Source organism: Rhinolophus ferrumequinum, chromosome 24 (genome assembly GCF_004115265.2).
Source record: "Rhinolophus ferrumequinum isolate MPI-CBG mRhiFer1 chromosome 24, mRhiFer1_v1.p, whole genome shotgun sequence".
Taxonomy (NCBI): Eukaryota; Metazoa; Chordata; class Mammalia; order Chiroptera; family Rhinolophidae; genus Rhinolophus; species Rhinolophus ferrumequinum.
In genome coordinates, this window is record NC_046307.1 from 22744983 (window position 1) to 22761120 (window position 16138).

A 16138-nucleotide genomic window follows, 5' to 3' on the forward strand; every position below is an offset into this window, starting at 1 on the left:
TATGGACAATGCAGAACTAAATCTCTTTGTACCTACACCTTTGTACACATGTGGATTACTTCCTTAGAGTAAATTCCAAGAAGTAAAATCGGTCAAAGTTTTTTGTATGGAGGCTTTGGAGGACACATGATCAAACTGGCTTCGTGAAAGCCTGGACCGATTTAATTCGCAGGTGCAGACTCTCGTTCCTTCATTCCGCCAATGCGGCTCACCTGCCCACGATGTCTATCGTGCCCTGGCGCCACCTTTGGAGGCAGGTGGCTGGTGGTGCCTGCCCTGGGCAGCTGGGGTCACTGGCCAGCACAGAAACACATCCTTCCCAGCACTATGAGATGGGGAAGTCCTAGACTGGAACTGAGACCTTGGGTTAAGTCCTGTCTGGGCCCACTTCGCCAATCTGCAAAATGGGGAAGCTGGCTTCATAGTTCTCTTCCAGTTCATACGGTGTGAAAAACAGCCGCTTCCCTGTAATCCCTCCTGCTGCCTGGGACTTCTGCGACTCGTGTGGGGATTGTGGCGGACACAAGAGCGGGACATAATTTCCTGAGCCCTTCCCCCAGGCACTGGCCTGTGCAGTGACAAGCCTGCTTACCACTGAATGGATATGGGAAGACCAGGCTTGAGGGAGCAGTGCAGCCCTAGAGTGCGCTACTAAGGAGGGCTTGGCGGCCTCCTTGGGTCCTTGGGGAGAAGTGTGTGTGACAATGCAGCCGGAGCTGTGACCTCTCTAAGAAGCGTTAGAGGAGGGGAATGGTCACTTGGAGGTGACCTCACAAAGGTTCCTGGAACCCAAGAATCTGCATTCTCTTCCTTTCACCAATGCACATATGCACACAAACTGCAGCCGGCACTTTCATTGCCTCACGCACACGGTCATACTTAGACACACAATAATGATAATACAACAATAATAATTTTAATACCACGCTGATTGAGCATTTACTACGTGCCAAGCACGTCCCAGGCCTTGTTGGATCCTCCCCACAACGGGCGCTGTCATTCGCTCCCTTGCACAGATGAGGTGAAGTCACTTGCCTAAGGTCACAGAAGTGGGAAGCGAGCGCCTTGCCCTCGTTCTCACCACACACATTCCGCCAGGCCTCACCCAGCCTTTGGTACACAGTTGAACAGACCCGGCTTGTCCAGACTTAGGCAGCTGGACACGCTGTAAATCCAGGCTGTAAACCACTTTCTTGGCTTCCTCACAGACCCGGAGTTTTCCCAGACCTGCTCTGAAGTAGAAGGAGGCAGCACCCTGCCACCCGCCCCCCCCCACATCCCTGAGTCCTTTGCTGAGTCCTTCACTTTGCCATATGTCCCTCTCCTTCTTCCTCCCTCCTTCTCTCTTTTGCCACCTTATTTACTCTCAAGCCAGCCATGAGCTGGCTGTGTGCACACTTACTGTGTGCCCAGCACGGAGGTCAACACGGCTATAGAGGCAGGGTAGCCCAGGTGCCCATCCTGGAGAGGCTGAGAGCTCAGATAGTCACCTGAGGCCCCGAGGACCGGCTTGCTCAAGGTCACACAAGGCGCGAGGACAGAGCCAGGCCCAATAGCCAAGTCTCCCTATGTCCAGGCCAGGGAAACAACACAGGCCCACCAGGAAAACTAATGGTTGTGCTGGATTCCAAATACGCGGCTCAGCCGTGGGGTGCCGAGTTCAGGGGTTCACAGCATCACAGACACTAACGGTAGCGCCAGTGTATCGGGTGCTTGTGCACACCAGGCACTTCATAGGCCTTCTCTTATTTACTCTCCTGAGGTACATACTATTATTACCATCTCTCTCCCATTTACAGATAAAGAAAGCAAGGCTCGCAGTTCATGAGGACTCAAACCCAGGACTGTTTCTCCAAAACCCCAGCTCTCCCACCAGGTTACACTCACTGCCTCGAATGACGAAGAGACTGGGGCACCCAACAGGTGAAGGCTTCGGCAAGAAGCCTTCTGCAAGGATGGGAGCATTCTAGGGGAGCATTCTAGGAAGGGGACATGGCTGCAGCCAAGGTCCAGAGGCTGGAATGCCCTTGTGAGCCCCAGCACCAGCAAGGGGACAGACCGATCCAAGGGGAGACTCGTGGCTAAGGGGGCCTTGTGAGCTCTTGGCACTCCTCAGACCTTTTCTTGAAGGAGGGGCTGACCGGTCTGGGACTGACAGGTCCAGGGACTCTGCCAGGGTTGGCCCCAGAGAAGCCACGGGAGGCCCTCAGCTGGGCAAAGGTCTCCCTGTTGTCACTAATGAGGCCCCATGGAGGGTGGAGCCAAGAGGCCCTAGTGGCTGTGCCACCCCAGAGAGGGACGCTGCCAGCTGGGCACAGGTACCAGGCTCTGAAGGTCCTCGGGATGCATCGGTTTCAAGCTTCCTGGCATATGCAGGCCAGTATGCCAGGCTGGCAGAGGTGAGTGCCCTGCAGAGGCTAGAAAATGGAGGAGGGAGAAATGGCACCCTAGCTGCAGCAGCTGTCTCTGTCTAAGGTGAGGCAGCAGAGACCAGCACTGTGACGTGCTCAGGCAAATCCCCAAATCACAGAGGTTAGAACCAATCGCAGGGCAGCAGACCCAGTGAGGGATTCCGGCCGGAACCTCCTAAACCACAGCCGGTGGGTTCACTTTCCACCCCAATTTCCCATCTCCTAGCTCCTCCTCCTCCAGGTCTCAGCTCAAGTGACCCCTCCTCAGGGAAGCCATCTCTGACTCCTGCCCCCTGACTGGCATCACACAATGGGGGTGCCACCAAACTCCTCTGGAATAGCACCATTAGAACTGGGGCTCCTACAATTATAGTTTGCAATTATACTCTCATTTGTAGGGTTATTTGATATTGTGCACCTTCTAGCTGCTAGCTCTTTGAGGGCAGGAAGAGTATCTGTCATGTTCACCCGAGTATCTGCAGGCCCTGGCATAGAGTAAAACCCGAGATATTTGTTGAGCAGATAAATGGGTGGATGGGTAGATGTGTGTATGTGTGAATAGATGACTGGCTGGCTGGCTGGCTGGGTGGACGTATGTATGGATGAACGGGTACGAGATGGGTAGGTAGATGAATGGGTGGTTGAGTAGATAAATCGATAAGTGGATGGGTGGACGCCTGAGTGGAAAGATGGATAGTTGAAACTTTGGAATGTTAGAGTGTTAAAATGTTAATGATCAGGAAACTCTAGATGCAGAGTCAGAAAAGTGAAGTAGATTTGTCCACGATCACATGACAAACCAGGTGACCCCAAATCCCTGGAAATGGGGTCAGGTTCTCTTGTTTCAGTCCAGTGTCTTCCACGATTTCTGTGTGACCTGGGACAAGTCAATAGGCCTCCATATTCTCTTTAAAAGAAAAGGTTGTAAAATCTAGGGTTTCCCTTGCATTCTTGGGATGGCCAGCCTCACTGGGCTTTGTCAGGCCTCGTACAAATATCCTCCCCACATTTTTCTCAAAGCCCAGTGGAAGTGGATGCCAGGCCCCTGGGGTGGGAGGTGAGGCCCCACGTCTGGAGGGGGAGGACCAGGCTCCCCCTCTCTGGAGCCAACCTGGCTGTCAGCCCCACCTTAGTGTATGAGTTCCCACTCTCAGGTGTGCCCCAGGGGTGAAGTGATGCAGGCTGTGGAAGGGCCCCTCGGGTGAGTTTCTGGCTCCAGAGCCCTGCCTAGAAGTTTCTCACCTATTTGTGCAACGCCAGCCCCCTGAAGCTGGGGGGTGGAGAGGCGGAGGGAAGTATGTTTAAGAGGTGCGAACTCCGCTACAGTCAAGGCCAAGAAAAAAGGGCTCCACATGTTGGCAAGCAAGGAGACTTTGTGGCAGCCCCAGAAGAAAGTAGGTCTTACGTGTACTCAGAGGCCCCAGACACAGGACCGTGGGAGACACAAAGAGGAAGGGATCTCATTCTGTGTGTCTGTGTGTGTGTGTGTGTGTGTGTGTGTGTGTGAGAGAGAGAGAGAGAGAGAGAGAGAGAGAGAGAGCAGCCCAATACCCCATGACAGATGTGTGGGGTGGGGTGCAGGAAGGGGGCAGAGAAGCAGGGGCTGGGGCAGCAGTCACAGGGACTCCTGGGGCCACAAAGTCAGGTGAGGCCTTTGGACTCTATCCTCTAGAGTAAGGAACCATTTTTTTCCAAAGGCTTTCACATTTTTTTTTTTGACACCAAAAAAATCATATTGCACGCTCCTTGTAAGGAAAAAAAACAAATAGTACAACTGAATGTTCAATTAAAAAAATAAATTTCCCTACTTCTTTCCCCAATTCCCTCCCTAGAAGACACCCCTATTGCCAGGTCTTTCATACCCTTAAAGAGATATTCTAGGCTGTCGTTATTCCATGTATCCAGCCCTCCTTTTTACACAGTGGGAGCATATCCTACACACTATGTTGTTGCATTGTATGCTTTGCAGATCATTTCTTAGCATTGACGTTACTGCCACGTGCCGTCCAGCTGTATGAACGCTCTGCATTTCATTAGCGAGTTTCTCCTGATGGACAGTGACTTTTTTTTTCTAGCCTTTTGCTTCCACGAACAATCCTGCAATGAATAGGTCCTTGTTCATCCACTTTTGAGCACATGGGCTGGTACAGATGTCAGATAAATAGCCGAGAAGTGGTACTGCTGGATCAAAGGGTACATGAACCCAACATTCACTAGACGTCACCAAATTGCCCCCTGGGAAAGTTTTGAGCAGGGGAGTGACAGGCCTGAAAGTCCTATCAGCTGCTCCTGATGCATCTGGCAGGGGCGGAGAGAGGAAGGTATCTGATAACGAGCCCCCCAGTCCTGAGGTCTGAGGCAGCTCAAGGATCTTCGCATGAGGGTTCACTTTAAGTGTCTGTGAGCTCCCAACTCTGGTGCCCCCTGGACCATGGGAGGAAGGGGCCCCCCATGCACAGGTTCCTTTGCGGTGGGGAGAGGCCCCAGCCCGGCAGCCATGCATAGGACCTCCATCCTCCAGGGTGGCTGCGAGCAGCCTGGTGGGAAGAGGACAGGCCGAGGCAGCTGTGAGGGACTCGAGTTCAGCCAAAGCCCGTGCAGAGGGCTGCCAAGAGATTCTTCTTTTCATTTTCCCAAGTCTTGCCTTGGGGCTGGGGCACAGTGTCATCCTCATGTTTCCTATTACTTTACAAGGCTCCCATGAAAGCGCCAGCGGCTCAGGTCCTTTGATGTCTGGGATGAGCCTGCCTCTGCCTTGGGGCGAAGCTTCTTTGCTGAGGATCAGAGGGGAGTCAAGCTGAGATGGTCCCCAGGCCTTACCCACACCCATGTGCTCCCCTGGCTCCACTCCAGCTGGAGCTGCCGGCTCCTAGAGGGGGCAGAGGGACCATCTCAACGTGGCCAGTGCCCCTGTGATAGAGTTCAAAGGAGGACACAGCGGCCCAGAGAGGGCAAGGGGGCTGTCCCAGGCCACCCCGGGAATTAGTGAAGTGCTCCCTCAGGTGGTGAGCAGATGTTGGGGGCGGTGGGGGAGGGGATTCCTGCTGGGATCACAAGGAGCCTGGCAGCCTTTGGTTGTGGGTCTCAGTTTCCCCACCTCACTTCCTAGATCCTTTCTGATACTGACAGCCTGCAGCTGAGGCAGGGGGTGCAGCGAGGGTGTCTGCAACCACCCTGCCTGGGTTCAAATCCTAGGCTCTGTCCCCTTTAGCTGTGCGACCTTGGTCAAATTACTCAGCACCCCTGAGTCTCAACGTTCTTTTCTCTAAAATAGTATAATGATAATTCCCACCTCAGAAGGGTCTTCATGAGGGTGAAATGAGAAGATTCAGGAAAATACTTAGCACAGTGCCTGATACATGGAGTGTCTCAACAAGAATAGCTCTTGTCATTGCTGCTGTTGAAGATGATGAAAAGGAGTAGGGAAGGGTTTCTAAGGTGGAGGAGCTCCAGTGCAGTAGACTTGCTAATACGGGTCCCCATCCCCTCCCATCATGTTCTAAGGAAGGGCTGGGCCCGGCACTGCAATAAGGGAATTAGATGCTTTTCTGCTCCTCTCCCATCTCCCCATCTCTAATTGCAAGGCTCTCTTCTGAGCTGGAGGGGGTGGGGAGCAGATAAGGAGAGAGTGCCAGGCCTGGGGTGAGGGCACCAGTGGAGTCTGGGCTGGGAGTCAGGGGTGGGGCGTCTGGGAGGCCATGGCCCTGCGGCCCTGACTCCCGGAGGCAGCAGGAGTAGGGAAGGGGGGTGGTTTCCTGGCAAAGCTGAAAAGGTTTGGATTTGACTTGGAAACACATTGAGAAGTCCCTGGCGGCTGCCTCCTCAGAAACAGCCTCTCTGAAGTTAAGCCCGGGCTGGGGAGGCTGTTTTGTATAAAGGGGCTCCGGGGACCTCAGTGATGGAGGACGGGCTGAAACCTTTCCCCCAGAATTGCAACACATGCAGCCGGCAGAGCCTCTGCACTTCCCTCGGGCCTGCCCTGGGGGCTGGAGAATTCCAGCCACTGTGCCTGTGTGGATAGGAGACCATGACTAGGGAGTAAGGGACCCTGCCCCTCGGAGCTCACAGGTCGGGGAGGTGGGAGCACCTTCTCAGGTAGCCCCACGCCTGTCCTGTGGGCTCCACCTTTCTGGGGTCTTTTTTTGTCATATCTGGTGTTTAGCCTGTGATTTTACTTATATAACATATTTCTTTAAATTGACCCACTTTTATACACTTGAATGCATTTCTTTAAAAAGGAACTTTATATTGCTACTGTAAATGGAAGACTTGAGTCCCTTGCCAGGCAGAGTAGCCACATAAATTAAATATCATGAAAACAAAACAATGTTAATTCTACCTAGACCCTGAGATTTGCTCTCTCTTTGATTTAAAGAGAGAGAGAGAGAGAAAGAGAGAGAGAGATTAGCAAGTGTGAGAGAAAGACAGGCTAGCACCCAGCTAAGACTTTTTCCTTGACTAGAGTTACCAGCTAAAATACAAGATGCCCAGTTCATTTAAATTTCAGATAAACAATGAATACTATTTTAGTGTAAGCCTATCTTAAATATTACATAGGCCATATTTATATTGAAAAAATTACTGTTGTTTATCTGAAATTCAGATTTAACTGGGCAGCCTATATTTTTATTTGCTAAATCTAGCCACCATATCCTTGGTGAATGAAAAAGTTTTTCAAAGGACAACTTTCTCAGTGCTAAGAGATTAGATGTTTGCATGCAGTGTCCCTGTGCCACCAAAAATAATCTTGAGCAAGGCTGTTCTGATTCAAGGTGGAATTAAACCAACAAAACACGAGTGTGGTAATTTGGAGGGGGAAGAGCACTGCGGTTGGGGAACTCTGAAAGGCTCCATGGAGAAGGAGACTTTGGGGCTGGACCCTGGGCCAGTGAGTGCAGGGCAGCGATCTTGGAGTTCTGAGTACCCTTCCCCCCTTCGACCCCAGAGCTGGAGGGACTGAGGGCCTGCCTGGGGATAAAGTCTTGACCCTGCTCTCGGAGGACAGAGGGCTTGTGTTTAAGGGACTGTGGCTTGTGAGCATGAGTGACTGTGTGTGTTTGCCCAAATCACACCCTCTCAGGACACAAAAGGGCTTTTGAGGGCATCTCCTCTAACACCTCCTCCAGGCCCTGCCCACCCCACGTAGGAATCTGAAACTTGCTTGCACTTCTCCAGTAACGGGGTGCTCACTACTTCCCAAGGTATCTCTTTCCATTGTTGGGCAGATTGACTGTGAGAAAACCCTTCTTTAGACTGAACAGAAATCTGCCTTCCTGTAGCATTCCATCTCTATAGATTCACTTGGTCCCAGCACAGTCCTTCAGAGATTTGTCCACCGTGAGGGTAGCGCCCTGGAGTCTGCACAGACCCATTTCTTTGAACGATACCTCTTAGGACTTGGTTTCTGGCTTCCTCATTTGCAGGGAAACCAGCTTAGGGGTGGGGACTGGGGACACTACTTGGGGTGGGCCTGGCTTGTGTACTATCTTGAGGCAGGGAATAGGGAAGAGGTTGCCCCTGGGGAATGCTGGGAGCTGAGGTGAGGACAGAACCAGGACAGTGAAGGAAGTGCCTTTCTTGCAGATGCTCAGCCAGTAGGAGTTGCAGGAAGAGCCCTGAAGATCGGGGCTCTGTTCCCTGTTCAGTCCTTAATTTGCAGTGGCTTCAACCATGTCCCCTCCCCTTTCTGACCTTAGCTCTACTTTATGTACTGTGAGTGGCTTGGCCTATTCTTATCGGTAAAAATATTTTTCTGCCTGTTCAGATTGATTGGTGCCGGCTAGCCCAAGTCCGTACCGGCTGGATTCTGTGTTGAGAAGGATTCTGAGGCAGTGTCTGGGTTCAGTGGGAAAACAGGCAGTGTGTGGGGAGTGGACTGGTGATCCCGGAACTGCATATGTGCCACTCATGGCCTGGAGAGGGCTGCCAGCTCTGGCAGTACTTGTCTCTGGAATGACAAAGCGAGGAAACCAGATGATGAGTGAAGTCAGGTATGGGGTAGGGGCTGTCCTTGCTGGGAGGAGGGAGGTTCCCTGCATGCTTATGGCGGCCTGGCCCTGTTTTCTCCAGCCTGCAGACTATCACGCGTGTGTTTGCCCATGCGCTGCCACCCAGACGGCCAGAGGACAGAGGTGCTCTGTGGAATCCTGTGAGCAGGCCAAGAGGCATGGCTTCAGGGTGGTGTGGAAGGTGGCAGGGGAAGCTGGCTGGGTAGGGCTGGGGGAGTGCAGCTGGGGCTTCTCTGCCAGAAGGAAGGTCTTTAGGAAAAAAAATACGGGTCAGAGCTGGGGCTTGGCTGCTACACAAAAGAGCTTTTTCTCTATTCCTGCCCTGCAGGGCTGGGAGGCTGAAAAGGGGAAAGCCCAGACTCTGAGTATTTCAGAGGGCTCATATGGAATCCCCACGCTGAGCAGAATCCCTAAAAATTCTCCCCATCCTATGGACAGGCCTTCCTAACAGATGGCATCTCTTACTTTTGAACATGGCCAAAGAGGGTGGTCCCACTGCCTCCCCAGCTCTCTCCTTTGCTCCTGGTTCTGCTGCTGTCTTACTGTGCGAACTTCGCCAAATCCCTCCCATCCCTCTGGGCCTCAGTTTCCCCAACTGCATGAGGAAAGACTCGGACAGGCCGTCTCTAAAAGCCCTCCCAGGTCTGACATTTGGAACTCCAAGTCCTACATGCTAATATTATAATAATAAGCTCTTACTGTTTGCAGAGCACTTTCCTATTTTCTACTTAGTTTATCTCTCAATAACCTGGTGGTTAGTGCTATCCTTCCAGTTTTTTTCAGATGATAAAATTGAGGCTCAGAGAGGAAAGGCTCTTGCAAGTTCATACGGCAAGGCAGTGGCTGAGCCGGGCTCCCACGGCTTCGTCCCAACCTCCATCCACTGCGTTCGTGGCATGCACACCTCCAGGGTGTGGGGGAAAGGGCAGGGGGTGGAGCAACCCAACTGCTTTACTTGCCTGTTTTCTATATGTATTTCCACGTAGGAAGTGTTTTGAGAAAAACACTTGGGTCCCCAAATTTGCAAGCCTTATGTTCTTCTTCCAGCTCTTCTTAGGCGGGAGCTGAGAAGGACCCCTTTCTCAGCTGCACAAGCTCTGAGTTAGGTAGCTTTACCCGGGGTTGAGGCAAGAGCTTCATGTGTCCAATGGCAATGAAGGGGATTTGCACATTTGTGATCAGAAACATTTAGCATGTGATGACTTTTGAGTGAAGCTTGGAAATTTTTACAACACAGAACCACAAAGCACGAAAATGTCAACATCACAAAGTGTTAATCCTGGAAGTATCTTTAGAAAGCATCCAGACCATCCATCCCTCCCTGCCCTTAACTGAGGGGAAACTGAGGCCCAGGAGGAAGAAGAAGGGATTTGGCCCATTTCACACAGCATCAGTAACAGAAACAGGACTAGAGCTTGGGTCTCCTGACTTTCCAGACAATTTTGGACCAGGCTACTTTCTGGGGAAAGAACAGGATAGGGGGACAGGGGAAGTAAAAGAGAGGGTTGGGGGCCTGAGCATAGTCAGACAAGCAGTATGTGGGGCCCAGCTGACTGCTGATAAGGGACCCACAATGCCATTCCAAAGGGATATTTTATCAAGATGTAATTTTCCCCGCTGCAGACACTATTTTCTTTCTCATGCAGACTACGCTGGCCTTCGCGATAAGGCACCTAGACATGTTCACACTAAGGCAGCCAAAACATGAGGCAGGAGGGAAAAAATTCCCTTCTTAATCTCCCCCCACCCTCGCCCACTCCCCCCTCATTTCCTCTCATTCTCTCCAAGTTCTCATGTGCCCCCCACCCCCACCTCCCCGGGGCTGGCTGGCCTCTTCCTGCCTTCCAGTAAGTCAGCCCAAAGGAGCCAGGAAGGTATGTGGCCTAGAGGGGGCCAATGGAGAGAAGCGTGGAGGGGTCTCCCCTGGGAACAGAGGCCCAAGCCACAGGCTCTCCCACGATGTGCAAGGGAGGGCAGCAGTGGGGACATGTCTTTATGGGCTTCCCCTGGAATCTTCTCTCCCCACACCCACAATCCCTGCGAATGGAACACAGAGCTCTCACGGGCTTTGACGCGATTAGAGCTTCCCGCACCGGCAGATTCCCTATTCACTGACCCCCACACCTGACCTCCCAATCCAAGGCCTGATGGGAATTTCTGGGGAAGGGGCTACCCTGCGTGCTTCCATCTAAACACCCCCAGCCTTAAGAGATCTGGCCAGGGAGGAGAGCTGGAATCCCTGTTATTGCTGGACCAGTCTCTTCTGCTCTCTAGGCTCTCTTGGCCTCAGTTTCCCCATCTTCCCACTCAGGAAGTTGGACTCAGATGTCCTGGCCCTGAAATTCCCCCGTTGGCTTTTTCAGAAGGTGACGTTCTAGCCGAGGCCGCCTGGGTGCTTGGCAAGTTGGCTGCATGGCCCCCGGGTATCAGGACCCCCCCCTTTACTCAGGAAGTCCACCCTGCCCTTCACATCTGGATGGAATTTACCCCCCAAAGCAACTCAATTACCGGTGATCTGATCAGGACGGCTCATATGTCAGCGGGGGCCCTGGTGAAGGTTGTTCTGCTGGAGACGAGGGTGCCTAGGCCTGTGGGCCCCACCGCTCACGGCCAGGGAGCCTTCCTGAGGCCCCTGGGAAGACAAGGCCTGGTCACCGGTGTCCTGCTGTGCGGGGGGTGGGTGGGGGGGGACCCCGAAGGGGCTGCCACCTCCTGCCCTGTCTCAGGCTCCCTGTTCATTCGAGACCTGAATCAGCACATAGAAGCCAGAGGGAGGAGCAAGATGGTATATGACTTTTTACACCAGTTGGCCTAGCCAAGTGCCCAGCCAGTGGAGTCTGTGAGGGTGGTAACCTCATGACTTCTCCTTATATTCTGATCCCTAGCAGGGGAGCCTGGATGGGAAAGGCTGGTGCTTCCTTGCCAGCCTGTGAGAGTGAGGGTTTGGGGACCGTGTGCAGTGTCTTACTGCACTCTCCTGGGGAAACAAAATCCCCCCTGCTGTCTTCCTGTAGCTTCTGCTATGTTGGCAAGTGGGGGGCAGTGGGCTTTGGGGTTTCCCGTTTCTTTAAGTCTGCATTTATCGTCTCTTACCCTGAGCCCATTGCTCAAGAACTGTTTTCCCACCTCTCACCATCCACACACACAAAAGGGTCCCCGAGCCCAGGAGTTCTGGGCTGGAGTGAGCTGTGCTGCCGAAGGAGGGGTGAGTCGGGCCGGATTAGAAACTAACGGGTCAAAACCCTCGTGCTCATCAGCAGCGGGTCACACCTATGAATAGCACACATGCTCATGGGCTCCGCCAGGGCCAGGCAAGCCTCGCCAGGCTGAGAAAGCAGCGTGCATGTGCGTGTGCGTGCACACACACGCACATGCACACACGCGCGTGCACGCACACACACACATGCACACACGCGCGTGCACGCACACACATGCACACACGCGCGTGCACGCACACACACACATGCACACACGCGCGTGCACACACGCACATGCACACACGCGCGTGCACGCACACATCACACGCACACACACGCGTGCACGCACACACTCACCCCACTACCACCACCACCACCTCCTTCCATCAGAGATTCTCACCAGGACCACTCTAGTATTCATTCCAGCAAATATTCATTAATACCAATTAAGAACAAAAGCACTGTGCTCAGCCCCGAGGTGGGGAGAATAGAAAGTATGGGGCTGAATCTCACCCCTCCAGGGATTCAGTCTCATCCCTCCAGGCGCTCACACTGACCCTGCGGGGTTTTCCCTGTGTGAGTGTTTTCCCTGTGTGGGGAAAACACTGACCTAAGGGCCAGTTAAGAGCATGGGCTGGAGCCTGGTGGGCTCGGCTATGTTGAGGCTGGGGGCCGTCAGGCCAACCGCCCAGCCTCCCTACCAGCCTCGTACGGCTGTCAGATGTTCAGGAATGAGCAGCTGATATACGTGAAACACTAGCGCAGTGTCTGGCCGAGTACGTGCTCCACGAATGGCTGTCTTATTATTATCTTATGAAGCGATTAGCACTGAGAAATCACCTCTCACCTCCCTGGAAACCTTCCTAACACAGAACCCAGCCCCCTTCATATCCTTGATACCACATAATCACCATAATTCAGTGAAATGGTTATCTCCACTTTACAGAGGAGAAAAACTATGTCCTTAAAGAGGGGACCTCACACAGCCACTAATGGCAGAATGAGGCCGAGAGCCCAGTTCTCCAGCTCCTGCATCAAAGCCCCTTTTCATGGAGAGTTTGGGGTGCTCTGCCTGTCTACTCTCACTAAAACATAGACACTCAGTGGTAACATGGTGGTGGCAGTTTTGGGTCCAGGGCTGGGGCCAAGTGGTGAATGAGCCTCCAGAAGATTCTGAGCACTTACTCTGGCATTAAGAAGTCCTGGTTGGAAGACCCGCCACATTACCTACCACCAGTGTGGCCTGGGGAAGCTTCTGGACCTCTGAAGCTTCTGAGCCTCAGTTTCTCCCAAATGGGGAGAAGAGGTCAGTCAAGAGGGAGGCTCTTTCTCTACCGTGCGCCCCAGGAGGGTGTGGGTCTGTCTCACAGTAACTGCTGCAGCCACCATGCCTGCACGGGGCTTGGTGCATGGCAGAAACTCAGCCAACATCATCACCATAAATTGTTCACATTTATTAAAGGCACTTACTATGCGTCAAGCACTGCGATAACTAAATGAATCGTTAGACAGTTGGTGAGAAGGGACTAAACTCTAACTGAAACGGGGAGCTGTGGGCACTGCTGGGGAGTGCAGTAGGGGAAACTGCGACCAGGAGGAAGGCACCCTACCCTGACCGGAGGGAATTGGGGAACCAAGCGTGCTAGCAATGCATGCCAGAAAGCAGGCTCCAATGCATGCCAGAAAGCAGGCTCCAATGCATGCCATAAAGCAGGCTCCAATGCATGCCAGAAAGCAGGCTCCAATGCATGCCAGAAAGCAGGCTCCAATGCATGCCAGAAAGCAGGCTCCAATGCATGCCAGAAAGCAGGCTCCAATGCATGCCAGAAAGCAGGCTCTGAAGACCCAAGTTCAATTTTCCACTCTGCCATCGTCTTGCTGTGTGACTTTGACCATAGCCCTCTCTGGACCTCAGGCTTTCCTCCCAGAGGACAGATAGAGGGCACAAGGGACCTGAAGCCAAACTATCAGGGAGGGAGGCTCCGACACCTGAGGCCTCCAGGCCTGTTGGGATCTGCCGGTCTGAAGGGGATTTCCTGGGGCCGGCCCAGTTCCCAGCCCTGCTGACGTCTGCCCTGGATGGGTGCCCAGAGCAGCCGTCTAGTGGGAAAGACAGGCGGGCACTCTCCCAGACCACACCTCAGCCCTCCCTCTGGGGCCCTAGGGTCTCCCCTCCCCCAACCCTGAGGTGGGGAAGTGGGAGATCCCTCCTGTTGAAAGAAGAAGGCACTGCCCGTTGGTTCAAGATCCTGATTTGCTGTGTGACCTCAGGCAAGTCCCTGCCCCTTTCTGGGCTTTGGTCTCCTGTCTCTGAAATGAGGAGGGCAAAGATTTTCAAGTTCTTTCAGAACTCTGACACTCTGGGATCCTGCCGGGTGTTGGGGGTCCTGGGAAAGAGAATTGGAATGGGGACTGGCTTCTAGGGGCTTGCTTTTCCTGCTATACAGCGGAAGGCAGAAGGGGTGGAAGGAGGGCAGTGAGAGAAAAGGAACCTCAGGGCCTCCAGGTGGCTGTTACAGGGGGCAAGGCGAGCCTGAGTTTTTGGAAACATATTTATTTTTAAGTGTCCAGTGTCACTGGGGGCTTTTTCTTTGGGTTTTGAAATGCTCCAGAAGTCAGCACTCTGCATGTGCGTGTGTGCAGAGCAGAACATGGGCTGTATTTATTCATCCTTTAGCCCGAGCCCTTAAAAATATAGACGGCTAATGTCTTCAGTATGTATGAAATATCCCATATGCTCGGAAACAAAAGGGGCTCTGTTATTAAAGTTTCATTTCCACACGCCCCCTCCCCTCCCTCCCGCCCGCCCCCCTGACACCCTGCCCTCCTCCCATCCCGCTCAGCCTGCTGGAGACAGAGCAAGAGAGAGGAGGTAGGCGGGCAGCCGTGGCCAGAGTCTGGGCACAGCCGGGCCCTGCGAGAGCGGGTGCGGATTCTGGCTCCAGGTGAGGGGAGGCCTCGGAAGAGGAGAGCAGGGTCTTCCAGGGGAGAGGGGTCTCTGGGTCCCCGGGATGGCCAGTGGAGGAGTGGGGGGCGAGGTGGCCCTTCGTGCGGGGCGCCGGTGGGGCCGGGGCCCTGGCAGGGCCTGGCTGTCTGGGACGGAAATGCCCGCTCTCTTGCTAACTGAAACCACATGTGTCTCCAGGCAGCGGGACAGAGACGCCGCCAAGCCTGGGACTTGGGGCTGGGGGGAGGAGAGATGGAGGCTGGCCCTGCTGTGTGTCCCAGGGTGTATGTGTATGTTTGTGAGGGGAAGCCCTTCAGGAAGGGTTGGGGTCTTTCGTATCTGTACAAGTGAGAGGGTGTCAGAGAGAGTGAGTGAATGCCTGAGTGCTGTGTGTGGGTACATGTTGCCTGGATGAGTGTGTGTGTCAACACGTCAGTGTGTCTGCAGGTCAGTGAAGTGTCCAGCCCACAGGGCTAAACTGGCCTCTCTCTCTTGTCCTCCTATAACCCAAGTCCTGGGCAGACTTCTACCTGTCACCCAGGGCCTGGGAGTCCGCTGGCTTCCTCCTAGGAGGGTCGTCTGGGGTGAGGAGACACCCCAGCTAAGTTGGTGGCAGCCCCTCTATGCTGGGACTCTCCTGTGGCCACCATCCTCCTTCATTCCATTTCCTCCAGCCCAGTTCAGTCTTCTCACACCTGCCAAACTTCTACCCATTTCCCAGAGAGAAAGGCTGAGACAGAGTAAGGGGCTGATAACAATCTTTTCTCCCTCATCTGTTTTCATCTTTTTCAGAATGCTTGCCTCCAGGAGCGTGGCATATTCATGATAGCCCTAGAAGGTGAGGAAAGCAAGAGAGAGGACAGGTTACCCACGGCATGAGGGAGACAGTGGGGCGGGGGGGCGGTCAGAGGATTACTGGGCCATGGGCTCAGCCTTGGGAAAAAGGCTGTAGGCTGCGCTCTCATTGTGTGGCAAGTGGGGGCACCCCAGGAACTCCTGGGGCATCTGAGTCCTGGGTCTTCTTTCCCTAAGGAGCCAAGCTGGCTAGGATCTGGGCTCTTGGGGTTGTGGCCCTGCCACTGCCTTCCTGTGGATGTTGGACAGGTTTTCTCCTGTCTCCAAGCCTCCGTTTCCCCATTCGCACACTGGCAAGGTGGGGCCAAGATAGCATTTCCAATGTGCAGTGTACACCGCTCTGGCCACTCATGAAATGGTGCCACGTGGACTGCCAGTTTCCACTTAACAAAGATTGTGTGTTATTTTCACCTACGTTAGGGAAAAATATATAAAAGCACATCAAACCAGCGAGTGGATTTAAATAAAAGTGTAAACTATCCAAATGAATGAAGACTGGGGAGAGCTAGGAGATCCCTAGGGTCCTATCCATTTTGGGACCAGGCTTTCTTTATGCTTCTACCATTTGAAATACTCATGAGCGTTGGTTTTGGCTGGTTAGGATCCTAATGTGATCTGCTGATCTGCTGTGCAGATTATCCTTTGGTCCCCACAAATTAGCAGCCCTGTAATTCTGTGATTAGAGTGAAAAGCTCAGTTGTCACCTTTGAGTGAGTGTGT

At 53.3% G+C, this 16138-nt stretch overlaps 1 protein-coding gene across 4 annotated transcripts in view; it reads left to right on the forward strand.

Moving 5' to 3' along the window:
- Window positions 1-2278: 2278 nt before the first annotated feature.
- The window catches only part of SYNPO (synaptopodin), a 63249-nt gene continuing 49389 nt past the window's right edge, over window positions 2279-16138 (forward strand). The window contains exon 1 of one of the 4 annotated variants that reach the window (XM_033096016.1): window positions 2279-2399. The gene's annotated coding sequence lies outside the window, so the exon portion shown is untranslated. Of the gene's footprint in view, window positions 2400-8385; window positions 8402-14503; window positions 14562-15382; window positions 15402-16138 lie in introns of those variants that run through there. The other 3 variants (XM_033096019.1, XM_033096018.1, XM_033096017.1) reach the window with 3 other exon arrangements.